General features: G+C 40.3%; 1 long non-coding RNA gene across 2 annotated transcripts; it reads right to left on the reverse strand.

Annotated features, from left to right (window-relative positions):
• Window positions 1-100: 100 nt before the first annotated feature.
• On the reverse strand, window positions 101-27,552 carry LOC121827285 (uncharacterized). Of its 2 annotated transcripts, XR_006069485.2 has the most exons (5): window positions 27,469-27,552; window positions 16,237-16,344; window positions 4,617-4,744; window positions 1,804-1,974; window positions 101-976 (listed from the first exon to the last, which is right to left on the reverse strand). It is a non-coding gene; the product is annotated as an uncharacterized LOC121827285 (long non-coding RNA). The 2 variants fall into 2 exon arrangements; XR_013049185.1 differs by lacking the exon at window positions 4,617-4,744.

The following is a 27,552-nucleotide window of genomic DNA, read 5'->3' on the forward strand; positions in this document are numbered from 1 at the left end:
TAATCTCACTAACGTTACCTCAAGGATCCTGTGGAGTCAGTATTATCTTGCAACAGAAAAAATTATAGTTTAACTAAGAATACAGACGTGACAGCCATGGTGAGACTGGAGAATAACTTTTATTTCAAATATGATGTCTTTTCAATACAATATGTTGTCTTCTGAGTTGGTATCCTCGAAGATAACATATTGTGGCTCCTTTAAGATGGGTTTGTGGGCCCAGAAATCAATACTACTTATTTAGTTTTTTGTTACTTATAAACCAGTGTTTCATCAGAACCATTCATGACACAATAAAATCTAATTATTTGACACCTCTATTGCACAATAAGTTCAGGGTAGAGTTTCAAAAACATGAATTGAGGACTTACAAGTGTCAGGGTCTAGGTATACAGTGAATAAATAAGTCAAGATCGGTATTCCTTCAAAGACTCACAATCTGGTACAGGAAATAAGGTAGCAACTAAGCAAGCAAACATGTTCAGGTAGTGACCAATGTTTTTGAAAAGACAAAGCAGGATCATGAGATAAGCAGTGGCTGGGCACATGGAAGCTTTTATAGGCAAGGCCCCTATGAAAGAGTTCCCCAAGAACGTGATGTCTTCACTGAGACTCAAATGATGAGGCAGAGGCAGATGAATGAAGAGGCAGGAACATCCCTGATATGTCCAATAACAGCCCCAAAAGCCAGTGTGGCTAGAAAAGTGAGTGATTCAGTACATGATTGGAGAGAAGTTGGGATAAGCCAGACCAAGTGACAAAACCCCTACATGTCATGTATTGGTTGTAGCAAGATATGTTGGAACGTCACGGAGGCGGCCAAGCTGCAGTTAGACGGGAAAGATGGCAATATGTTGGCATAGCAGGTTCTCAGTTCAACAGCTATGCCAGCATCTTGCCTCCTCTCCGGTTCCAAGTTAGAGGAGCAGTACCACGTCTCTGGGTCGTTCTACTTTTCCACCATCTCTCCTTCCACCTGAGGGAGGGAAAACACACTGGTGAGTCGAAAGTAACAACACAGTCTTCCTTAGACTGTCCAACTTTGAAGACAGTTACGCAGAGGGAGGTCATGGTTCATTCCTCTTTTAAATGTTCCTTGAATAAAAATGAATCCCAGAATATTTGCTGCTTGTGAGATGACAAGGCAATTCTGAAGGAACATTAAGTCATAAATGCTGACAGTGATGATTACAGCCATATTCACAGCCCATAGTACATAGTGACCTCGGTACAGTATTTCCTGGAGTGCAATATTCTCTTGGTTAAGGTCAGCCACTTGGATGCACCTTCACAATATTTGGCTGTCACCTCACAGTGTGTGGTTACTTCATTGCTTCATGAGCTCTTAAATATAAAGCTTTTTGAGCCAACAATTCTCAGGGTGAAACATTTTTCACAAACACAGTGGAAAAAGTTCTGTGTTCAGAGATGTTCACTACAATATTGGTCTTAATGGTGAAAGACTAGAAAGATTGTCAGTGTCCACTAATATAACAGACACCACCTAAATGAATTATGATAACTTTATAAAATAGTGTTTTCTAGTCCTTATAAATGATTAAGGCAGAATAATGATATTATGGTATGGTAATTTCTGTGTAAAATGTATACATATATTGGAGAGTATGCTTATAACATTTTTCTTGAAGGGTACAGAAGTGATTATTTTTAAATAATGATTTATTATTTTAAAATAATTAGAATTACAAATTACTTTTGTTTTTTGTTTTAATGGATTTCTGTTAAGCAATACATAAGTGTGAGATATATCTACAGTCTACAGAGATGAAACACCGTACTCACTTGGATATAGCTAACATCAACTATGTTTTCTAGAAACCAAAGTTGGCAGCATTACACAGTCATCCAGTGACACATGGGAAGTGCATGGCATGTGCTTCTCCTGGTCAGATAGGAGCTTATGAAGACTCTATTTCACAAGTCCCCTGGCAGTCTTGCCCCGGAGCCAGGTACCTAGTGAAAAAGATACTAATTAATGTAAGAATATTTAAGAGATGATACTAATTACTGTATAGATATTTACTAGATCTTGATTTGTCCAATACAGCACATGGTTGGAATATGAATGCCAAAGAAATACAGATCAGATAACAAAATAGCCATAATATGAAAATTTCGTGAAGTAAAGTTTCTCAAAAAAAAAAAAACAAAAACCCAAAACAAAACAAAACAATTTCATTTTTTTTTTTAATTTTCCTAATCCCTCATGCTTGCAACTGAGAGACAAACACAGGTTACATCATTTTAAGAGGGCACATTTAAAAACACTCGCTGGCTGTGACCTTTTCAGATTCATTTTATAACATGAAAATTTCAGACTCATTTTTACAAAGAAACATGAATGCTGGTGATTATTTGATTTACCAGAAACAATAATTATCTGAGACCTTACAGGCTAATGATGAGGCTCACTTAGGTTCTGGAAAGACAGAGTAATACAGTAATTCATACCCCCCTTCCACTTCCTATTTCCCGCCATATTTTAAAAGGAGTAGTGGCTTACTTTATGCTTCAATTTCTAGTTCAAACACCCGGAAGAAGACAGTTTGAACCCTATCTTAGTGTCTTTTCTGTTGCTGTGATTAAACTCCCAGAACTCAAGAGAGTAGTGTTTACTTTAGCTCACAGTTCAAAGAGCAGTTCCCCATGGCAGGAAGGTCAGGGTGGCAGGGGCCTGAGGCAGCTGCTTATGTTCTGTCCATAATCAGAAGACTTCAGAGAATGTATACTGTTCCTCAGCTCTCCTCCTCTTATATGTGCAGGGAATTCTCCTCCCCATGCTTAAGATGGGCCTTCCCACATCAATCAACAGAAACAAGATAATCCCCCAGGCCTCCCCAGAGACCTCACCCAGGTGACTGCATAGTCTATCAAGTTAGTAATTCATTGCAACTATCACGCTACCCCTATGTAAGGAAGCTGTTACCATTGTTATACACTGGTTTTGTTTGTTTGAATATTTCTCTGATGCCCAGAGAACCAAGGATTCCAAGTGTCTACTGGTAATATATACCCCTTATGACATAAACTTCAAGTTTAACCATAATTATGTTACGACTAGAAAACAAAACAAAAAGTGGATTATGAATACCTGATTATAAGCCCTTAACAGTTACAGTTGAATTATGAAAAATGCTGGCAGTGAAATGCCCTGAAGAAGATGCGTGAAATGTTTATAATCTTCTTATCCTAGAGGAATTTTTTCTTTTATGTCTCAAACTTTTTTAGTATAAATGTCAAAATAAAATTCAAATAATTTTAACTTTGAAACTAGCAATCTGATTTCCTTTGTAGGCAACTGATTTGAAACCATTCTAGGAGCAATTCTAGCATGTCCTAGACACCTGGGAGCCAGGAGAGAGCCTACACAGGCTCTATCTCCTCTGCAGAGATAAGAAAGGAGTCAGCTCAACCACAGTACCACAAAACTGGCATTGTGACACTCCATGTCTCTTTCCAGACTGGAATACAATTTACTTCATGTGTCATATTTAAAATATTTTTCCTAAAGAATGCTGGCACGGGAGTTACTGATGATTATAAATAAGGAGTACAATGTACTATTTTTTAAGTACAGCATTATGGAAAACTTTGTGGTCCAATCAAGAACATAACTGTGGGGGGAAGTAACATTTACTAAATTTGTTGGGATAGCTTTTGGGAACAGACAATTTAACAGGATGTGCTTAAAGCTACTCCCTAACTGATAGAAGCCAGATGTGTGTCTGCTTTGCATCTGGTGGGCTGCAAAAAGGAGCAAAATAGAAATGTACACATTTAATATACATATTATATATGCACATGTACGCACGCGCGCGCGCGCACACACACACACACACACACACACATATGGGTTACATCGAAAAAATACTGTTTCTCAGATATGGGCAATGATAATAAGGTCACTGGAAGAGCTCAAAATCTACCAGAGAACCCACATATTAATGTCATACATTGTGTAGTCACTGCTCATTTACATATAAAAATGTCCCAATGAGAGGAAAAAAACACAAGGTGTCAGGGGGTATCAACTCCTGAGAGTGTGCGCTTGTATGCTGCCCACCCCCCCATGCACACAGCACTCATTTGTACCAGCACACAGCAGATAAAAATAAACTCATAAAAACAACAAAAAGTTTCAAGTTGCTGTACTAGAGCACTCAGCCATAGGATTAGTGAGGAAAAAAACTTGAAATGTGAGATCTTTTACAAGAGTTTAAAAAAAGAGACAATTTATAGAAAAGAAAATGAAGTACTATCACTTAGGTCTCTCAGAGTGCCTTTTCAGTAGGAGGACTGACTGTGTGCCATTGTTGTACATGCACACAGACACATCTATGGCATATACAATTTTAACTTTTTTATGGAACTCTTTCTATGGAAGAAAACTACTAAAGACAGAATTGTTTAATTTAGGAATAGTTATGAGATTCAACTGAATATTTGTAAAGCTACTACAAGTGCTAATATGCAGAGGAACTACCCCGAACAAGTTTGATCCTCTGCCTGTCCTATGGAGCCCCCGTCTTGTCTGCAGAATGACCGTAGGCTCTTCCCTTAGCCCATCCAATATCTGCTCTTCTCCCAGTACGCACCTGTGATACTATCAGGCTTGTTGCCTCTCAGGGAGTCCCATTTACCAATGTTACACCTTCTACTCATCCTTCACTTCTTTTCCTTTTTTGTATAAGTTCTTTACAGAGGTGAGAAAGAGGAAATACATCTAGAATTACAAGAAAATACATCTAGAATTCAGGACAAAGCATAAATGATAAACTTAAGCCTTCACAATCTTAATTTTTAAGCAAATTCTATACAGAATTAGTTTTTGACCGATAGAAAACGTGGAAGACATTTTAATAGGAGGATCTCTAGTCAAGAAGGTTCAAACTAAACAATTTTTTATTTGCCTACATTCATATAAACCCAGTGGGAAATAGGGGAGGAAATGCAATTAGCTTTTTTTTTTTTTTTTTTTTTTTGGTTTTTCGAGACAGGGTTTCTCTGCGTAGCTTTGCGCCTTTCCTGGAGCTCACTTGGTAGCCCAGGCTGGCCTCGAACTCACAGAGATCCGCCTGGCTCTGCCTCCCGAGTGCTGGGATTAAAGGCGTGCGCCACCACCGCCCGGCATGCAATTAGCTTTTTAGAGTGAACAGCATGAATGTTTCCCTTACATACTCCTCAGGAAAAGGGCAATGGTAGTATTAGCCCCTGTTCGCAGGAATTAGGATGATGCTGACAGGGTCTAGTGACCTCAAGGAGGTCAGCAATTCCATCAGTTGAACACTTGCTGGACATCTGCTATATGTGAAGCACTGCTTGGGTGTCTGGTCGCAATGAGTTCCCAAGTGGGAGCTGCGTCAAGGTGAACCTTCGACACAGCACAGGCTGGATAGTGCTGGCAACAATTTTCACAGCGAGTAAGAGCAAAGACAGCATTATGATGGATCCCAGACCCTGCCCTGTGACTCTGCAGCAGTCATCCTGGCCTGGAGTGAGCTGGAGGACTTGTTTTTGGTTGACCTGTGACACTGAACAGTTATGCACAAGTATCATACTCAGGGTGTGATACAGCTCACAGGACAAGACTACAATCTCCTCCCAGCCTGTAAGTGTACCGGCGATTTCATAATTAGTAAATTACCTAATTGATCTAAGCCTTGTGTCGCTGCTTACCAGAGACAAATGATATCTACCTTCTAGGGTCATGGAGACTCAGATGAGACTGTATCATAATAACTAAACATGATGATGTATACACAAGTTTTCAACAACATCTGGCACATGAAAGTTCTTTACTACAGCCTAACATACAGACCTTTATCATTTTCTACTTTTTTGAATAGATAAATGTTAACAAATTAAAGTGATGATTGTGGACTGAATATTCGTGTCCTCCATTACCCCAAAAATTGAAATCCTTCCTAACTCTAGTGTGGCAGCACTTTAAAAGATGGGGCTCCTAAGATAACTAAATTTAAAGAAATTAAGATCGTGATTCAACAAGATTTGTGACCTGGTAAGAAGTATTTGTGCTCTTTTTTCCCCCACAGAGTGGAAGTAAGGAAAAGTCTGTGAAGACAGCAGGAAATGGCCATTTGCAAGCTGGAGAGCCATCAGTACCCAGGTCAGCTAAAGCCTTGATGTCGGAATTCTAGACTTCGGGGCAGAGAGAAAGTAAGCAGTCTATGCCATTTTCCTAAATGGCAGACCAAACAGGCTAATGCCATGATGACCATGATAAGTTCCTTCTGAAAAGACCAAGGAGTATGACATTATACCTTGGATGTTTTCAGCTGTTCCACCCTGCACGGCATTTTTGGTGCCACTGATGAAGGCATATCGGCAACTTGAGCCCAACTGCCATTTTGTTCATGGAAGCTTGTGGTCTACTAAAATCTAGCACTGCCAGTCACTAACGATGACAGGGCAGTCTTCAGATCCTAAGACTTCCAAAGTGCCCAGATGAGCTGATTCTAGATGGGGTTCCAAGAAGGAAGGGGGCTTCTGGAAGGAAAATCAAAGGGAACAAGCTCAGGTGACCTATGGTAAGTCATGGACCAATCAGCACTCTGCAGGAGAGAACAGAAGTGCTTTTAGCCACAACAGCTGCTGCCCTTAGTGTCCACACTATGCAGGCTTTGCACCATTATTCAATTATTTCCAAGCCTCCTAAAGCCCTGACAAGGTTAAGCAATATTTTATTCTCTTCATAAAACTGTACACAGTTGCACGTGGTTTACGCTCTCAGGAGACTGAAGCAGGAGGACTGCTTTGAGTTCAAGCCCACACTGGTGCACACTCAGAGCAAGACCCTGTCTAAAAAGCAGATGAACAACAAGGGCATGCTACTTCCCCTCTGTCCTTTCCTTATGTCTCCTTCATGAGATGTATCTCCAGGGTCTCACACTGAGCTAAACTTTGAAAACATTGATTCCCACCAAGGAAAGATAAATACTAATGCACATGGGAGAAGAAGCTGGAATCTGAGTCTATGTGTGTATTTATATACTCCCACCAAATCACTCAAGTACTCTGGAAATACTTAGAATACATAAATCATTTCCCCAGTAAATACCCAACACAAATAATGAAGAAACAAGGAAACCCAAAGAAAACCCGGACAACCAAGGTCAAGAGCTCAATTTCAGAGAAGATGTGTGCCAGTAAGAGGATCTACCAGGGAGCCGAAGGGATGAACGGCCATGTGGGCCATGATGGCAATACTGGAATGCCATCAGTACCCTCCAACACACATCTCTCTACCAGCATCTAGCAATGTACTAACCCCAGGAAGAAGTGCTTGTCCCTGCAGATGGCAAGGAAGCCTCTGCCTTCGACATGTGTTATTTGCAGTATCAGGTATATTACTACAAATTTGTTTATTTTCTTTTTAATCAGCATGAAAAGCCATTCTTATATTCTTAGTTTTTGTTTTTGTATTTCTTTGTCTTTGGGTTTTTTTTTAGTTTTAGTTTAGTTTTGTTTGTTTGTTGCTGGTATTGAGAAGGACTGTTTCTTTCTAAAGTATTCCATCTTGATTATGATGTCAGTCTAGTAAATGTTTGCTCTGGAAGGGCAGCATGGAAACAAAGCAGTTTCATTTCCTGACAATGGCCACTAATAGATTTCATAAACATATTGACTTCTTTACAACGGAAGCACGGGAAGAACATTTTTAATTAATTTACACTCATTTTCTCTTCTGGAGCTGCAACTGGGAATTTTGGCAAGAAGGATGAAGGATGTATTCGTTGGGTAATTTCAATTCGGGTCTGGAAAAAAGAAAGTGCAACCAAAAGATGTATGGCTTACTACTTATTTAGACAGGCTATAAAAGTATCTTTATATAATAAACTTAGGGACACTTATTATATGAGAGAAATGGGTACTTTTAGAAATACCATTCTCTTGAAATTATACCTAGAAATACTATTAAAATTTACTGCCTAATTTAGAATAATTCAGCTGAGCCACGTTGGAAACATTAAAAATATGATTACCCATGGTTAAAATACACATACTTCCCAATAAACATAAATATTACAAATATTTATTTTTGTGCCTCCAGAACACAGCGTAATCATTTAACATGTACAGTAAGATGTCCATGGGTGAATCATGGGAAACCTAACTCTGTACATCCAATCATGTATGCACACAAGTATTTGTGTCTCACTAGAGTTTTATTACTCAATTTATTTCTAATTTACAAAGTATCTTAAGAACAACATAATCATAAGCAGCTAACCCAATTTCCAAATCACAAAACCAGAGTCTTTCTTCAAGATAGAGTGTGCTTTTATTTCCCCCAGATTTTACAATCTGGTAGGGCTGAGACTATCTGTCACTGCCTGGGGTTGGACTAGACCCCCACCAGATCAGAAATTCTCAGCCCTTGCTATTCACTAGAATCTCCAGGTGTTTAAACACTGCTGTATTCTGTGCACATACAGCACAGTGAATGATTCAGACTCTGCAGAAAGCACCAATATATTTACAAAAGTTTGGAGATCACATGTGTATTTGTGGTAGATTATCACAGGTAGTAGGATCTCAGATAGCTGGATGGTTCCATCATCACCAATTCATTATTAACTAGCTAATAAAGTAAGTATAGAGTAGAGAAAACATGAGAAGCCTCCATAGTCTGGGAACTACCAGGAGAAGGCTCCATCTGCAGACATGGAAGACAAGAGTCTATAATCACGAGACTGTACAACCTGGCATGACCTCATCACATCATCTAAGTGCCCAAGGTACACATCAGGAAATGAGGGGCACTACCTCAAACACAGAAGCTTTATTTTTGTGTTTTATGTTGGGCTTCTTCATGAAACTTCATTCATGAAAGGATTCGGTGGCTATCTAGCTGAGTTATATAGGGGAGGCATTCTTCAAGGTCTCTATTGAGGTGGTTTTGGCACATGTATGAATATAGGTGTTGGCTCACAGGTCCTATGGAGAAAGAACTAAAGATAATCAGGGTGATGCTTGCTCTCTGTGGTTATACACCCACTCCTGTCACTGCTGACCTCTGCGGCCAGGAGGTGTTTATTCAAGGTGCCCCCACATCCGCAGTGGTTTTCTCCCTCTCTGCATCTTTTGGGTACTTCAGGCCCTTGTGGTTTCTGCTTCCACTACTGCACCAGGCTACATTCGTTTCCAGTCATTTCAGGTTACCTGTCAAGTAAATATAATCAGCTCATTTCCCAATTACAGCCTACATTTGCATCTCCAAAATACGTTTCTAGATACGAACTTTCATTGTGGAATAAAAAAGCTAAATGTGTGCCAACGTTCTTCTAGGCTTACCCCTCCAAATTAATGCTCTACCATGGATGCTAGCCTAAAAAAAAAAAAACTATAGAGACAATTCTCTGACTACCTCTTGGGACCAGCCAGGGGAATCCTTGGTAAAAGACCAGAGGGAGGAAGCTGGGGTGTCTAGTCCCTAGGCTTTTTCCCTAGGGGGTCCAATGGGTGCTGGCTGTGGCTCTCAACCACAAGTCTCTCGGCTTCTCAAAAGGGCCTTTCAGAGTATGAGACTTGTGACAAGGCATGAACTAACGTTTGCTAACAGACTACAAATGGGAAACCCAAGGATGCCACAGGAAGGAAGCCACCTCAGCACTCCTGGAATCACACTCCTGTGGATAGTCACGTCCTTTGTCTACTACAGATTATTTCAACACAGATCTGCAGTGTCTTTTCTTTTATTATATTCTAGCAGTTTCCTGGCCACACAGAAGGAATTGAGAAGAGTTACTTATGTAACTGGTATTTATCTATTTCCACACTGCCACAGTGTTGAATATTAACTCACTTTTGGTATCAGTCCATGGTGTGGGAGGGGGTTGTAAGAGTTAGCAGAGAGAGGAGCAATCAGGAAACAATGTGCCTCCTTAGGAGAACCTCCTGAAAAGTAAACCTGTCAATGAAACCAAGTTTCCGAAGTCCATGGAAATTATTCTAAATATTAAAATCTATTCTAAACTTTTAATATATCCTTATATTTTTGTTTTGAAAACATGTTTCAGTGCTAACTATTTTAGGCCAATTATTGGGGTGGATTAACTCTGAGCTTACTCATTACTTTTAGCTGTTTTCCAAGTTAAGTGTGGAAAAAGTAATAGTCCCAAATCTAAAAGTACTTATTGCACATATCAGGTCAAGGATCACCGCACAGTCTCAATAATGCAGGAATCACATTAAACCCTGTCTATTTTACTTACCACTAAAGGATTTTATCTGGCCAAGTCAACATAGTCAGTTTTCTTCAGCATGAGCCAAACTATTTTCTTAGAAGCACATTACTTTACCTCACTTAGATTGTTCCTCTTTGAAGCCCAGGCATCTTATTAATAAGGATATTTTAATAGTTCTATTTTAGCTCAATTATAGCTCAATTTTGCACCACCTGCCTTCAGTGAGATATTCACTACAAAAAGCCTGAGCTGGCTGGAGTTCCTTTAAAGTTTCAAAAAGTTAATTAATATTCAGCAAGCACTTTGAAGATAAAATGTAAGTGTCTATAATAATTATGCTTTTTTTTTCTCTTTGCTGGGCATTGAAGCCAAGGCTTTATGCATGCTGGGTAGACTCTCGACCACTAAGTAATATCCCCAGATCTACTTTCTAAGGTAAAAATAAAATCACAGGAGCTGCCATTCTACACTCTTTCATGACTACACTTTTGTTCTCACATCCATGGTTCAATCACCTCAAAATCACAGGGCACCATACATATAAAATAACGAAATCTGTAATTTCTTTTGAGTAAATGTAAGGTCAAGCCAAATGTACTTGAGACACTGTATTACCACCACCACCACCACCACCACCCCCCCCCCCCAGCCAGCCTACATGACTGTGAAGTCCTAAGCACATAAACACACTGTTCTGAGCGTGGAGAGGGTATGGCATCACAAAGCAATGAAATGGAAACTGACCAGGTGTGGCTTGAACTCTCACTTCTGAACCTCAAGGTCCTGTTATCCCAACCACACTTCCCAAACTGTAAGCAAAGAAGGTGGACTGCATACCCTACCCCTGCCCCCTTTTCCCGGTCAGCGCTCTCTGTGCTCCCCAAATTACAAGCTCCATTTACCGTCCAGGTCGGATTATCAAGAACCATGATTCATACCGGTGGTGGAAGCTGATAGTGATATAAGTCAATTTAAACATTTTTGACATAGGTCTTACTCTACAGGCTTGTCTTGAACTTACTCTATAGTCAGGCTGGCTTTGAACTTACAATAATCCTCCTGTCTCAGCAAGCACTAAAATTATAGGAATGAGCCACCACACCTGAATTTTTTTTTTTTTTTTTTTTTTTGGTTTTTCGAGACAGGGTTTCTCTGCATAGCTTTGCGCCTTTCCTGGAGCTCACTTGGTAGCCCAGGCTGGCCTCGAACTCACAGAGATTCGCCTGGCTCTGCCTCCCGAGTGCTGGGATTAAAGGCGTGCGCCACCACCGCCCGGCTCACCACACCTGAATTTTTAAAGACTTTTTTTTTCTGAGACAGGGTTTCTCTGTGTAGTTTTGTGCCTTTCCTGGAACTCACTCTGTAGCCCAAGCTGGCCTTGAACTCACAGAGATCTGCCTGCCTCTGCCTTCTGAATGCTGGCATTAAAGGTGTGCACCACCACTGCCCAGCTTTAAAGACTTTTAAAAGATGGTATTTCAAAAGAAAAATTGCCAAAGGATCCAACAGTGAAAACTACATATAAGTAAACTATAGTAATTTCCTTGCAGGAAAATTAAAATTGTGCTGAGGGGAAATAGCCACCCACTCTCCAGGACTTCTGTTTATGTATAAGCCTTTGAGCTGAGTGACCTTCCACAGAGTTAGTTTGTTTTGTTTATTTATTCGTACACTTATTTAATGTATCAAGTCACTATAAGTATTTCTAAATTATGACACTGTTTCCAAATATTTCTGAAATGGCTCTAAACAAACTTCTGCTTTATGTGAACTCTGTATGTACGTGAACAGGGATATCCACTAAAGATTATAAAATTAAAATATGGATCAACTCTGAAAAGTGCTTAGTATGCTCTTTTTTTGCTGTATCAAATATCCAGCCAAGATTTGTGTACGTAAAGGTAAATAAACACCCCCATCTCATTAGTATGAAAATTTACTGTGTATGGACTAAATGGCAAAATTTCATGGTTTTAAAACAAGTTTCTCTGTAATTTATTGTCAGCTAATGTTATTTGAATACCTATTTCACATATGTATAAATTTCTCAGGTGAAAAGGACTCATGAGTAATAAAAATAAAAGTAAATTAAGCCTACTCTAGAAAATCACTTGGAGTCTTGGCTTTTGTGAGAAATGATGCTCAGTTAACTATATCCATGACAGTCTTTCAGCTTAGTATTAAAAAAAAAGCCTATTATCAAAGCAGACACTCAATTCTTCTAAGTTTCCTAGCTTTGATGATGTTTTGAGATCGGAAGAACCAGAGGACTAGGATGCCTGTTTCTAGGCAGTGTCTTCTAGACGGGACAGGGATGCTACACCCAGGACATCTCAACAAGACCTGCATAATGACAATAGTCAACATGCCAGTGGTGGCGGGATTTCACAGGGCCCCACCCCTAGATGGAGAACTATTGGTGGCCGCAGGGAGATGGAGAATTGGTCTTCTCCAGGGAGAAGCTCCATGATAGGCCATCCAGTCCCAAGTGGTCGGCCTAGGCTTTTGTACATATGAGCAGCTCTGAATGGACTCAGCAGGTCATGTATGTATACATATGCAAAAATAAGAAGAAGTCATGGATTTGAGAGGGAGTGTGGGGAAGGACACAGGAAGAGCTGGGGAGAGAAAGGGGTGGAAATGATGCAAATACAGTACTCATGCATGAAATTATAAAAAAAATTAAAGAAAATTCTTTTCTTTAATCTTAAAGAGTGGCCAATAGCTTTAAGACATTTCATAATTTTATTTGGATCTTTTAAAAATAATTTTGACTTTTTATGTTATTTACCTATTTTCTTTGTATTTGGTGGTAGTCCCTAAAATTACAATAACTGTTCAGAAACTCAGTGAACTTCAAAATACACATAACATTAGAGAAAATAGTAACAGCACAAAAGTAGCCAGAGTTGGCTAGGACAATAAAACATCAAAGAAAAAAATGTATTTGTTAAGGGCTCAGAATTACAACATTTTGCCAATAAATACATAAAATTTCATATATATATTAAATATCAGCTTCTAAAAGTCAGTAGCTCATGAAGGGCAAAGTATTCACTCTTAAACTTTAATTATTTAAATTAAGCATTCCAAATTGGAAATTAATAGATTAAAGAATTCCAAGGTCAGGGAAAAGCATCAAAACAGCTGTTGCTGTGTGACTGGGCCGCCAATGCCTTTCTTTTTCTTCAATAGCATTCTCTTGGTGACTGAGGAGCAATATGAAAACTGCAATTCCAAGGTCTTCCTTAAGTACTCTGTATGTTAGACTCTTAACTGAGCAAGCAGAAAAGTTTCATGTAAAGAAGTATAGTGCCGCTATGGATTGCTGGACATGTTGATGCCGTTCTCCAAAGAGCAGAACGGAAAACACACACCAAAGCCACTAGTAGATAGAGGTGTGACACAGGGTTAGCAACTGACAATACTGGAGTGGGACAAGTGTGGTCAGCTCTGGTTTGACCTTCCCTTTAAGACAAATGAACAATTTTTTTTAAGGGACCCCTTCTCCGAGGTGAACTTCTCCGAGACTTAACAAACTGCATGATGGAACAGGGACCTCCTTGGACAAAGGAAACACCGGCTTTTGTTCACAGGCCAATGGCTTGCTATACCTCATTTGTGGATTATTTCCTGAAAGTGGAGTCCTGCTCTAAGCAGTTCTAGGGAACCACGAGAGTTTGCAGCCACTGATTTTGGGAGATGGAGACTGAGGATGCAGGGGAAGAACATCTATTTTGGGGTGGTACCCAGTTATGTGACCAGACTGGATAGGAAAACTGCTTCACCAAACTCAGAGAAGTAAAAACTCGTCACCACCAACACCCCTCGTGTACAAGAAAGGCCAGATCTCCACTAAACGTGTACGCATGGTATACATCACAGTAGCGGGGCTGTGGTACAAATGGAGTGAGTGGTCAGCAGACCTGGGAGGGTACCCTCGGTGAACTCCTCTTTGTGCCCCAAACCAAGAGCCACAAGGACACGGTCAGGGTGCAGCAAACGAAATGACTTTGCAACTAAGGTTTACTTTTTAAAGTTTCATCTTGTCCATTTGTTTCCAAGGATGTGTATATGGAAACTGTTTTTGAAACATGCAAATCTGACTGTGGTGGTCTGAATGAGAATGTCCTCCAAAAGCTTACATATTTGAATATTCAGTCCCCAGTTTGTGAAACTGTTTGGGAGGGATTAGGAGGCGTGGCCTTAATGGACGAGGTGTGTCAGTGGGGCAGGCTTTGAGGTTTCAAAAGATGCAGTGACACTATTCCCAGTATCCTCTTTGCTTCCTGCTTGTGGATGAAGATGTAGCCCTCAGCTGTCCCTATCCCCACGCCTTCACTCCACCATTGTGGACTCCACCCCTCTGAAACAGAAATCCCAATTAAATGCTTTACTTTCATAAGCTGCCTTGGACATGGGGTTTTATCACAACTACAAAAAAGTAACTAAGACACCGGCTTTCTCTAACTAGGTTAGTGTTCAGGGACAATTAAGCATCTGGCCATTCATGATGCAATGGCTACATTACACATAAAAAAACTTTCTGTTTATCTTAGTTATCTAGGTAATCACCCTGTGATGTGTATTGCCACGTACATTTCACATGTGAGACAATTAAGGATCTAAGAGTACAGTGTTCTGCCAAGGGCCACAGAGCCTGGGAAAGTGGAACCAGTTTTAAACCCAGTTCTGTTACAGGCTGGCCTTTCTTATCTAGTGTCTAAGCATCCTATTCTCTGCCTGCAATCTTCAAGGTTTCCAGACACTTTCCCTTTCCACGAGCACCTTTCTTATGCCCCTTGTAGGGCTTCGCTCTTCTCTACACTTCTGGAATAAACAGAACCAACAACTAGGCCAAACGGTAGGATGGCATTTGCGGGTCCTCATCCCTCCCAGAAAACGCGTTCCCAGCACGTGACACACGGCCCCGCTCCCACCTTCTCTGCTCAACTCCGATGCGGTTTCTATAAACTCCTGCTGTGTGTGATAGGACAACCAGGCCCCGTGGCCGTAAGTCAGAGCGTATCACTCTGGTGCCTAGGTGTCTAAACACGTGACTATTTGTCTCCTCAAAGAACTTACTGAATTACACATTCTCTACACAAATGTGTTCACAAAAGCAGACTTGAAGTGCTGAAGGATGACTGCCAGGATAAACATTTGTTCAACCTTTCTATTAATAAGACTTAAACTATTAAATGTGTATGCAATTCCAAAAGACAAAGAGGGGGGAGTGGTTACATTTTTCATGGGAGTCATTGTAAGAGAGGTATTCTACATTGTGACCTGGTACCCAACGTGTTCACGACTCAAACAATGTTTCACAAAGCAATAGGTCACTATGAACAATTCACTTTAACGTTTCTCTGTCTCTCCCTTTCAATTCTTGAATAACACCTAGTGTCACCCATAAAGCTGATTCCATGATATCCTAATGGGTCAGACCCTCATGCTGAAAGACTGTAGCAGAGGACTATCAAATCCTGTGCCGTCACTGCCTTTATCTCTTTCCCACAGCAGATACCATTACTGCATCCCAAAATTCTTTCTGAGTTCAGCCAAACGAGCATTCCCAGCAGCAAGTATCACTTGGACAGAGCTGGTACAAAGACATCACATGGCCACTAATTACTAAGGAGCCAGGGAACAAGGACAGAATAGCTAACTTCTGTTGTTTGCCCTCTCTACATCTCCAGGGTTTGCAGAGTCCAGCACATAGCAGGCTTTCAAGCGTCTGCTAAAAGTGGAACCAGAGGGCGAGTTTTGGCCCCACAGACCCTCTGTGGCCCCTCTCTGTCCCCATGTGACCCTACAGACTTTAAATGTAAAGTGATCTTGAGCACTATATATTCCCCCTGCTCTCCAGGCCATGCCTTCTAATAGTTATCTGCACAAAGCTACTTGACAGTATCTATTTCTCTCCAAAACAGCGGGTCTAGATCTAAAGATCATGAAGATAAAGTCATTAGATAAGCTGGTCCAAGAAGGAAAAGGGGAAACTTACAGGCTAGGACCTGAGCTGGATACTGATGCACATTCTCTCATTTCAACTCTTCAATCATGTGATCAGTTTCACGTCATTACCTCATTTTACTGGTGGGGAAACAAACCCCTGGGGGAAAAAAAGACACCAATCATATGGTTAGCGTGTTTGGCAAGGCTAGAATTTAAATCAATCAATCTCAATCCCTGCCCCCGCCACCACCACCCCTGCCTTCTCTCTCTCTCTCTCTCTCTCTGTCTCTCTCTCTCTCTCTCTCTCTCTCTCTCTCTCTCTCTCTCTCTCTCTCTCTCTCTCTCTCTCCAGCTGCTCCTGAACACAGAATATAAGATTACAAAGAAACAATGACCCAAAGCCTCAAACTCGTTTCACTTGTGTGAATTTAACAGGTTATCACACTGAACAAACAAAACTCAATATCTTAGTAATAAACTTCATCATATAACTTTCCTTTTTCTTCACCAAATCTTTGTGAGCTATTCATTGCGGGGTATGTTTTTCTTGGCAGCTGCTAATCTTGGCTGAGACATAAATTCTTAATGTGAAGCAATTCAGATATATTAAGTTCTCTATTACACAGAGAAAATTAGGATTGCCTGTGTGTTTGTGTGTGTATGATGGGCCAAGTCCAAGGGGAAGTATAAAAAAGAAACACTATGTGAACTGGGGGTGTGTACATAGGGCAATTAAAAGAAGTTAAAAGCAGAATAAAGAATTGTAGCCTTTGGCTCTCCTTAGAAGCAATATGAGGAAATGCTGCAGAATTGAGTAGTATGGGTCAGGTTTAACTCATATCCACCACACAAGTGCCTTCTGCCTGGTGTAGATACAGGGTCTGCAGTGTGTAACTTGCCCAGTCATGACCATGAGTCATCGTAAATGTCACTAAGAAGGTCTTTCAAGAGAGTATATTTCTGTTACAAGTTGACAACAGTAATTCTCAACCAGGAGCAATTCAAGTATTTTTGGTTGACATAGCTGAGTGAAGAACAGGAATGGTGCTAGACACCATACAAGGCATGGAGGTCATCTCCTTCTTACAACAAATTCCAGGACCCAAGCGTGAGGAGTACCAAGGTGGAGAGCCTACACTGTGGAGTTCTCCCACCTGCGAACAAAGTGCCTGCTTGGACGGATGGGTGGTTGTGAGCCCTGATCTGTTTTATGTGAAGTGTTTAGAATATCCTTTGGTGTTGTAACTAATAAATGAAAGCTGTTTCATCTGCGTCTTCATCACATAAGTGCCGAACATTTCAGAGATGTATTCTCTGGCATGACCTACTTATTAGGTAGACTGGAGAGGGGCACTCTGTGGCCAAATGAATTTTGAAACTGGTGGGCCAAAAAAGAAAAATAATCAAACAAATATAACATGGAAATTATCAAAATATTTATTTTTATTTTATGGTTATTAGTGTTTGCCTGCACATCCCATGAGTGCCCAGTGCCCACAAAGGCCAGAAGACAGTATCAGATCCCCCCCTTTCTTTTTACTGGAGGTAAAAAAGATGGTTGTGAGCATCTATGTGGGTCCTGGGAACTGAGGTCCCTGCAAAGGCACCAAGTGCTTCTAAATGCTGAGTTTTATTTAAAATCTTTAATAAGTGAAATACATTGCATCCAGTTTTTACAAGGGACATGACCAGTGAGTCTTATGTAAAACTTTGTAGAAAACACTCTAAAGAAAAGTTGATATGTTAAAAAAAAAAGTAAAATTACAAAGTTATAGACTCTTGAGTCTACCATTTACCCTTTCAGGAGCCTTGGAAAATACCTTACCTTCCTTCACCTCGATAATCATTAACCCAAAGAGAATCTGGGCCCCTCCAGATTTGAAAATTTCTCTCTCTCTCTCTCTCTCTCTCTCTCTCTCTCTCTCTCTCTCTCTCTCTCTCTCTCTCTCTGATGAACATGTGTGTGCAGGTGCATGTGGTCCGTGACCACATATGCGCAGGGCAAAGGAGTATGTTAGGTATCTTCCTATTGTTCTAATAATATTTTTTTAAAGACAGGGTCTCCCATTAAACATATAACCAGCCTTTAGACTAGCCTGGCTGGCCAGAATCCTGGGGTTACAGGTATGCACAGCCATGCTAGGCTTCTTAAGAGGGTGCCAAGGATTTGAACCATGTCCTCCTGCTTTCGTATCAAGCGTGCATATTCATATTCATATCTCCTTTGGTGCACATGGTTGTTGCATGTTACTAAAACCTTAAACACATGCTTTCTCGATGTCAATGACACCGTGATCAGATGAAATGAAGAACAATGTCAAATTCCCAGGATGACCATTCCTCTAAATGTCTATTATTGAGGAACCTCAAGTAACCAACACTGGAAATTGAGATGAAGACCATGTAGAACTTCAATACTCGTTTATGTGCTGTGCTTTTGTAAGTGAATCTCAATTCTTTGATTTTTTTTCTTTCTTTCTTTTTTTTTTTTCTTTTTTTTCTTTTTTTTTTTGGTTTTTCGAGACAGGGTTTGTCTGTGTAGCTTTGCGCCTTTCCTGGAACTCGCTTTGGAGATCAGGCTGGCTCGAACTCACAGAGATCCACCTGCCTCTGCCTCCCGAGTGCTGGGATTAAAGGCGTGTGCCACCACCGCCCAGCCAAATCTCAATTCTTTAAAGCACAAAGGAGAAGTAGAAGAGAAGACTCAAAAGATACTCTGGCATAACCTTCTCAAATATCTCTTGTTGGGTGCCAAGTAAAGTTGGCAGAGAGTATGGCACAAGAGTAAGGACTGAAGGAACCAAGACAGCTGAGGGCGGGCACACACACACACACACACACACACACACACACACACACACACATTGGGCATCTAGTAAGTGCTTTGAGGAGGGCTGAGCAAAGATCCCAGTGGGCAGAGCAGTCTCAGTCACAGTCATTTTTATGGCTGAAATGCATTATGGCAAATACATGAAATTTAAAAGTAAAATACAAACATCTGCCTTTTTTTCATGTGTTTCCAGATAATCTCTCTGATGGCCTTTGCTCTGGCATTGTCTAGGTTTCCAGAAGGTATTAACACAAGCTGTATGTATCACTTACCATTCACTATGATCATCACCCCTGGAAGTAGGGTGGCACCGTTTGACTTGCATCTTCCAGGACAGACAGAAATGGCACTTTCCTGGACTACAGAATGGAACACTGTGCTTTGCATCACACAAGGCACTGTTTTCATCACAGTATAACACGAAGAGTTTTTTTTTTTTTTAAATTTTATTTTGAGACAAGGTCTCACTATGTAGCCCATGTGGGCCTTGAACTCATGATCATCTTGTCTCTGCCTCCCAAGTGCTAAGATTACAAGCATGTACTACCATGGCTGGCTTTTTTTTTTTTTAAATGTAGGTCCTGGGGTTTGAACTCAGGTCGTCATGCTTAAAAAGCAAGCACTTTCTATCTACTGAGCTATCTCCCAAGTCTCTATATGTGATTCTTTATTAATAGATTAAAAACAGGTCTAATAGTAGTTTTCATGATTACCATAATGTCAAAGATATGCCATTCATAAATCATTTCAAATATCAGGAACAACTATAATGTGCTATTAAAGTATCCCAATCCACCCATGATAAAGTTAGAGTTATGGTAAAACTGACTAAAGTACTGATAAAATGCTAAATTTCAATTAGAGATTAGTAAAAGTCAACACAATTTTTATAGTTTTACCAACTTCATACCACCTTGAATTCTACCCACAGAATCCCCCATAATCTATGGACTCCAGGGAGGGAACACTGCATCCAGGTGATTTCATGAAGACTCAAGAACTTTGAACAATGAAAAGAACAAAAACACAGATTCATTGTCTTGTCTAATTTCTTTTCATTAGAACCAAACTCTGCATGTATATGGTTTTTGCATATAAAAAGCTCTTTTGATATTCTCTGTGAGGAAAACATTAATCTGATTTCACAAATAAGGAAGGTGAGGCGGGGAGTTTTAAGTCTTGCCCACGTTAACACACATGAGAGCTAAGTGCTGATCTGGGACTGGAATCCAAGGGTCAGTCTGATGTCTATATGTACAGTCCCTACCTTCTGCTTGGAATCTCTGAGGGGTCGTGTGGAGCAACATTAGGTATATGCTAAGGCTATTCCATCCCCAGCAACCTTCTTAAGTCGATGCTGCTCTGACAGAGTAGTCCTGGTAGCTAATGAACAGAACTTGCTGACTTCCTTGTTCATTCTCATACTGTGCATAATCTAGTGTCACTTTGTAGAAAGCCATGTATTCTGGGAACTCCATTTCTGATAATAATATTGTCTATTCAAGTGTTTTCTTTCAGAGCTACAAACTACTGTGTAGCCCCTAATTTCCATAGGCAAACACAGAAAGAAATAATGGCTTCCCATTTGCAAACCGCAATAGACCCAACACAGTCTTCTGTGTTTGGTTTGGTTGTCCTTGGGATGATGAGGCATTGCTTTCCTGGAATATATCCATTACCACTCAGTGAGTATCAAAGAGGTACTCAGTTAAAAACTCTAAAGCTCTAAGTATTTTTGCTGTCTAAAGGTCACTTATACATTATGAGACTTATAGTCTACATTTTTATTTTTAATTTAAATTCTCTAATCTTTCCTTTAACTTTTGTTTTGACCTCGAATTTATTTTAATCTCCCCCTCCACACAAATATTACCAATATTCGTATATATTAAAGTTCTCTTCTGCACTGTAATCACTGTTTTATTTATCCTGAAGCTCTGTCTATCCTTTAGTCAGAAGTTTCTGTTGTTTTACTATGTCCCCCACACTGAGTTTCAGACACAACAAAACGCTAGCCTTGAAAGGGGTCTTTGCACTTGTACAAGATCTTTAAACCACCACCAAATACAAACTAACTAGTATAACCATTGTTCTGTCTCAGTTAGATACCAATGCGAAGAAAAGATAAGAACCTTAAATCCAACTATTGCAGGACCTGAAACTTGTGTGTGTGTGTGTGTGTGTGTGTGTGTGTGTGTGTGTGTGTGTGTGTGTGTATTGACACACATATGCCATGACTCATGTGTGACAGTCGGAGGACAGTTTGTGGGAGTCAGTTCTCTCCCTCCCACATGTGAGTTCTGGGCTAGCACTGAGAACACCAGGTTTGGCAGTAGCAGGCACCTTTATATATTGAGGCATCTCACCAGACCTGCCATTACACTATAACCCACATACACATTAGAACTTTCTAAGTCAAAGGAAGTTGTCCTTTTAGTCATTTGTCAAGGTTCAGGGGGAAATTTTTCCATATGTTTTTCATGGGATAATCTCCGGAGAAAATTTACAATCTATCTAAAACAGTAGAGTTGGTTCCCTGGTTCCCTAACTCTCTCTCTCTCTCTCTCTCTCTCTCTCTCTCTCTCTCTCTCTCTCTCTCTCTCTCTCTCTCTCTCTCTCTCACACACACACACACACACACACATCACACATATGTTGCTCATAAAAGCAATTATCTATGTCTATCTCCTGCATCTTGATAGACGTGGACATGAGCTTGAACCAATTCTTATAGTCAAGGAAGAAAAGAATACACACACTGTGATATAATGATTCTCAAACCATTTTTAAAAAAGCTTCACAAATAATCTGCTTAAAAATAATGATATACAGCAAATCTAAAACAGAGATGAGTTAGGAAACACACAGGTTAAAAAGATGAGGCTGTGCCGTTTAGGAGAATTCTGGCATCTTTAATCTTGCCGGGCCAGTTTTCTAGTCGGTAAAACAGAAACAGTCATGGCAGCTAAATCACGGGTGCTGTGGAGATAGATGGTCTCCCACAGCACGGACGAAGCACAGTGCACAGAAAACCACCCCCAGATGCAGATAACCACTGCAGTCTGCACTGCTCTGGTATCTAAGGCAGGTGAGACACATATTTTATTTGATGCCGACAGAAAGTTTTGGATGAAGTTGATTCCCTGGCCAGTCAAGAAGGCAATTCTGTGTGAGCGTTAGTTAATATTTGGAGATGGGTTCTGAATTACAAGTGAATAATAATGACAGACTGCATTTATATTTTCATATTTCCAGCATGAATTATTTTTAGTTTAGCTAATTAGTGCTAAAGCCTGTCGTCTTAACAGTTCTTTCTAAATACACAGTTTTCTTATCACTTCTAATTTAGAAAATTTTGCAAAAAAATCTACTAACACTTGTGCTTAGTAAAGTGGATTCTTCAAAACAAAGACTGGCTTTAAACGAATTTGTTTCTTCACTGAGACTTGATTTTCCATTTTTATTTATTGTTTTGATCAAGTGTTTAAATGAAACAGTAAATTCTGGACATCAGCTTTGAACAATTATCAAATACATTCATTTTTAAAGGAAAGTGGATCTTTCAAATCCATCCTTTGTCATTACTTCAGATGTATGGTTGTTTCTCCAGAACTTGAAAACCCACAAACAGGAAAAGTCACATGAAAGATTTAGTTCTTTAAAAATTAATCCAATTAGTCTTTATTTTACATTTTTCTCATTTTATCTTCATGTATTTCTCTTTTTCATCAAAATATTTTCAGTTACTGCCGGCTGGAAATGATAAATTGCTGAAAGGAAACATTTTTGGGCTAATTTGACTTAATATTTAATAAGATCAAGAGGACTTAAGTAAAATTTTCCTTTTATATAAAACTAGAAATTTGTCTCCAGAAGTTAAAATGTTATAAAATTTTAACTACTTAATTATTAGAAGCAATTAGAAGCTAGTCATCATACACCAATCTAGGTATAATTTAACTTTGGAATACAATCCAAACTTTTTTCACATACACATGTTGTGCCTAAAACATTACCCTAATCCCAACCAACTCCAAAGACAAAAAATACCAACAGAGCTAATGCTTTAATCTGTCACTGGGAGCTAGGTACAGAGTGTTGTTTCACAATTCCTGATCAGGTTGAAAACTGGGGTTTACTTCTTTTTCTTTTTTAAGTTAAGTTCCACACTCTATCCATAAAGAAGGAACACCATTTTGAGTTACAGCACAGGACAGGACCGGAAACACCAGGCAATAGAATGACCAGCAGGAATGTGAAAGTTCTGGTCTCAGGCTGCAGGAATCCTAGTTTAAAAGGCTCCCCTCACAGTGTAGAATGGAAGAGCCGAGACTTCCATCCACCCACTGCTGCTGGGTCTTACTTTTAATCTGGTTTTGTTTTATTTCAGTTCTGGGGATTGGAACCTGGGCTTTGTGGTGCAAAGCAAGTTCACTGTTCTTATTTAAGACTCACAAAAAAATTAAGTTAATGGAGTTGAGATAATCACTAAATGGCCAGGCTTAAGTCAGGAAAAAGTTAACAAAATCCACAGGTGATTCAATAGTGACTTTATGAAAGGGAGTGTGCACTATAATTTAACAATCCCAGATTTTGTTAGGTAGGAGATCTCATTAGTTCGACTTTTGGGCTATCAGTCCCTTGCCTGCACTAAAACCCTAGATTCTAAACAGTTTTCAATACAGATTTATAACAATATTGGTCTTAACTAAATATTGCCTCTCCCATTTAAATTAGAAAAAAAAGTCACTCAGCCCACAAGTTCTGGAACATGACTTTTAGGGCTGAACTCTCTAAGTTACTCAATACACATTCAATTTATTAACAGGGCCAACATCTATATGAAATTGACAGAGATGATTAAAGATATCAATTATTAGGTTAGTTTGCATTTAGACAGTGGGGATTTCCCCCCCCCCCCCTTTGCTGCCAACCTGGTTCAGAATCAGAATTACTTCAAAAGAACATCAACTTAAAACATAATGAAGAGAATCCATCATAGAATTACCTCAACAGTAGAAAAATTATACCAAATTGAAAACTAAAATTTACTACTTTATTATAATTCCCCATCTTCCAAATTGTATAATATGAAGCAAATCTCTCCCTCTCCCTCCCCCCCCCCCCTCTCTCTCTCTCTCTCTCTCTCTCTCTCTCTCTCTCACACACACACACACACACACACACACACACACACACACACACACAGGAACTACAATGCCAACTATAAACAATTCAAAATAAGTGAAAAAACTAAATGTATTCTTGAGCCACAGACTCCTACACACTACCCACCCTGGAGGACTTATAATTAAATCATACTATGTCTTGATTTTTTTCCCCAATTAGTTTGAAAGCACTTTGAATAAGGCTACTGCCTATACACAAATGGCACTCATTTTCCCATTTGGGTCTAAGTCTTTAAACTACAGTTGTTACGCCCCCGGCAAGGAAGTGAAGCTGAGTTGGACAGGGCTAAGAGACTCCATGGGCTTGATTTGCTATAGATCATGAAGTCCGCTGTACAAATGGCGGCACTGACTCCTGCCTCCACCGTCTGCTCTCCGAATCAGTAGAGCCATGGGGTTAAACTCTAAGACTTGTGGTTCTGAATTCATGCAGACACGGGCTGACGGAAGAAAGAGTGTCAACATGCATTGCTTGTTTTATTAATTTCCCCCAGGGTCTCCAGCACTAGACTGATCTGTCAGATGCAGCGCAAATACAGAAACGTAAAGTGGGTGAAAAATACCCTTACTAAGAGCATTGACAGTCAATATAAACTGTATTTCCCCTGCTAGAAGCATATTTTTAAATTACCAGAGGTACTGTTTGTTCAAAAGAGTGGTGCTATTTGTGATACTGAAATAATGGTGTCTCAGAAGAGTACCTCTCTCCAAATGGAAATCACTTGGTTAATTCTGTGTAATGTGTAAGTTGGCCCCAAGTGCTCAGTCGCTAGGAACAGTACAGAAAACACAGAACAGAGCACATTTGATGAACCGTCATCAAGGTTTCAAGGATTTCGGATGAGTCCGTCCTCCCCCTCCCCCAGGATCTGATGTCATGCATGCAAGAACTGTATATTGGCTAAAGTGTTGATTATACAATAAAATAGAAAATGCTAGAGAATCTATAAGTAAATCTTGACCTGAAACTCCACCTTTTAACCTCCTTACTGCTGAAACCAACACATTTTCCCCATAGCCATGCCTAGACTTTCCCCCTTGCATCTCAAACCTCCTCCTGATTTTTTTTTTTCATAACTTCCTAGGGTCTCCCTCAGAGAAAAGCACGGAATGAAAGCATGTTGGGGCGCTTACATGTACAATTTAAATAACTGATCTTTCTACACAGTGCCATTGTTTAAAAGCCCCCAGTGAAAATGTAGCTCACAATTCAAAGATCAGATTTCACCATTTCTTATGAAGTTGAATCTACTTGAGATTCAACAAAAGGCTTTTTTTTCTCTGCATTACAGAACTATGTTGTAACAAAATTTCTCTCTCATTAAAACTTTTGAAACTTTTGTGGGTTACTTTTAAGGAAAGTCATTAAATACACCAAGAAGATGTTAAAGATTTATTTTTAGTCCTTTCTTATTTATGATTAGAGAATTATCTATCCTAAAGTGTCTTCAAATTCTACATTATCTTTTAATACTATACTTTATTCCAAAATATTAATACTCAGAGACTACATTTTAGTCTTTTTATAGTTCAGAGCCCCCACAATGTTCAGATGCTAAAAATACTTAGACACAAGTCATGAAGAGAAATTCTGACAAGCGTGTAATATTTAAATGGTGTCTAATCTCAAGATGTCAATATCTCCAGCAAAACACATCCCACGAAAACCTATCACTGAAGAAAAGTATTACTAGAGTAAATCCATTAATGTTCTGTAATTACCCTAAATACTTAACAATTGTCTTTAACTGTAGCTTCAATTCTAGGGCAAATGAAGAAAGCTGATTTCAAACGGAAGGAAAATTGATCCACAGGAAAAGTGGTTTTTTTTCTTTCCTTTTTTTTTTCCACTTCCACTTTTTATAAAGATGTGCAAATAGTAAACATTTCATAGCTTTCTTCTTATAATAACCTATTCTTATAATTAACCTATTTAACAACCCAGCTCCACGCTGTCAGTCAAGTATTTTGTTGCTACTACGTACTCTTCAGAACTTGTAAAACTTCACCCAGAGTCTACTAGATACTTTTCAAGTTTCTTGTTTTCTCTCACATCTACCATGAAACCAATAGCTACATATATAATAAAGACCTAATATGATGTAAAGAAAAAATTCCCATAAGGCCCACGCCTCCAAAAAAATCTATTAAACACAAACCAAAAATGCCTATTTGGGGCCCAACCTAATTTTCAAGAGACTCTGTACAAGGTACAAAGGAAAAAAGAGACTAACTATATTACTTCTTTGGCGGGGAACGACTAAACACTATCATTTTGACCCTTTTTGATGATAAAATTAAGATAAAGGCCTTGTCCAAGGAATTACCTCTGGAGACACTGAAAAATACCCAGAATTAACAGTGGAAAACAACTTTAAAAGTTAGCATCCACTCCAACCAAACACAAACTCACTACACCTAAAGTTGAGCGTCACTTTTCAATCACTTAAAGCAAAAATCAAGTCAACCAAAACTTTCTCAAAACAAATTACAAAATTGGGCCTTGTCGAAACTTCTGCCCACCAAGCATTTTAATCCACAGGTAATAAACTCCGCACGAAAATCTTGGGTTTTTTTTTCCCCTCCCTAATTCCACTTCAAAGGTGCTAAGGCTTCAGTGCGGAAGCTGAAAGGCCGGATTCGGATTCCAAAAGATGTCCCCAGGCAGGAGGGTGTCTGGCCAGAGCCCCAGACACTTGCTCCAACACTAGGTGCAGGTTCTGAGCCCTCATTCCTAGCCCAATTGCCTTCAGGGCAGGGACAAAACTATCCCCAGAGAAGCTTCTTAGGAGGCCACTTGTGCCTGACCCGCTGCCTCCCGCGCTGCCACTGCCTGACCAAGGGAACCCTGCAACAGCTGTCTCCCTAGAGAAGGGGCTTTCCAGGTGGGGTCGCCGAGCGAAGAGGCAGGGGCTTCCGAACATCCCCACCGCACGCACCGAAAGTCAACCAATCGTCCTGGTCTGGGTTTCCTCGCGCGCGCCTGATTTCTGTTCACTCTCCCGGAGCAGCCCGGGAAGTTTCCAAGCACCCGGAGTTTGGAGTGGTGCGTGGGCCGCGCGGGGACTCCCCAGCGGAGAGCGCTAGCGGCCACCGCGCGCTCCGGTCCCCTGCGCGCTCGAGGATCGCGCGCGGCCCCGGGCGTGTGGCCGAGCGCGGGCGGGTGTGCGGGATCGCGCTCCGCTCCCCACGCGCCCTGCGGGGCCACTTCGTCCCTGGTCCCGCGGGTGCTCGCCGCGCGCCCATCCCCACGCCCGCTTACCTGCTGCGGCCTCCCCGGGGGCCCGCGCGCGCTCGGCTTCGTCCCGCGTTGTGCGCAGGTCGGAGACGCAGCGGGCTGTGCCAC

This window comes from Peromyscus maniculatus, chromosome 2, assembly GCF_049852395.1.
Source record: "Peromyscus maniculatus bairdii isolate BWxNUB_F1_BW_parent chromosome 2, HU_Pman_BW_mat_3.1, whole genome shotgun sequence".
Classification (NCBI taxonomy): Eukaryota; Metazoa; Chordata; class Mammalia; order Rodentia; family Cricetidae; genus Peromyscus; species Peromyscus maniculatus.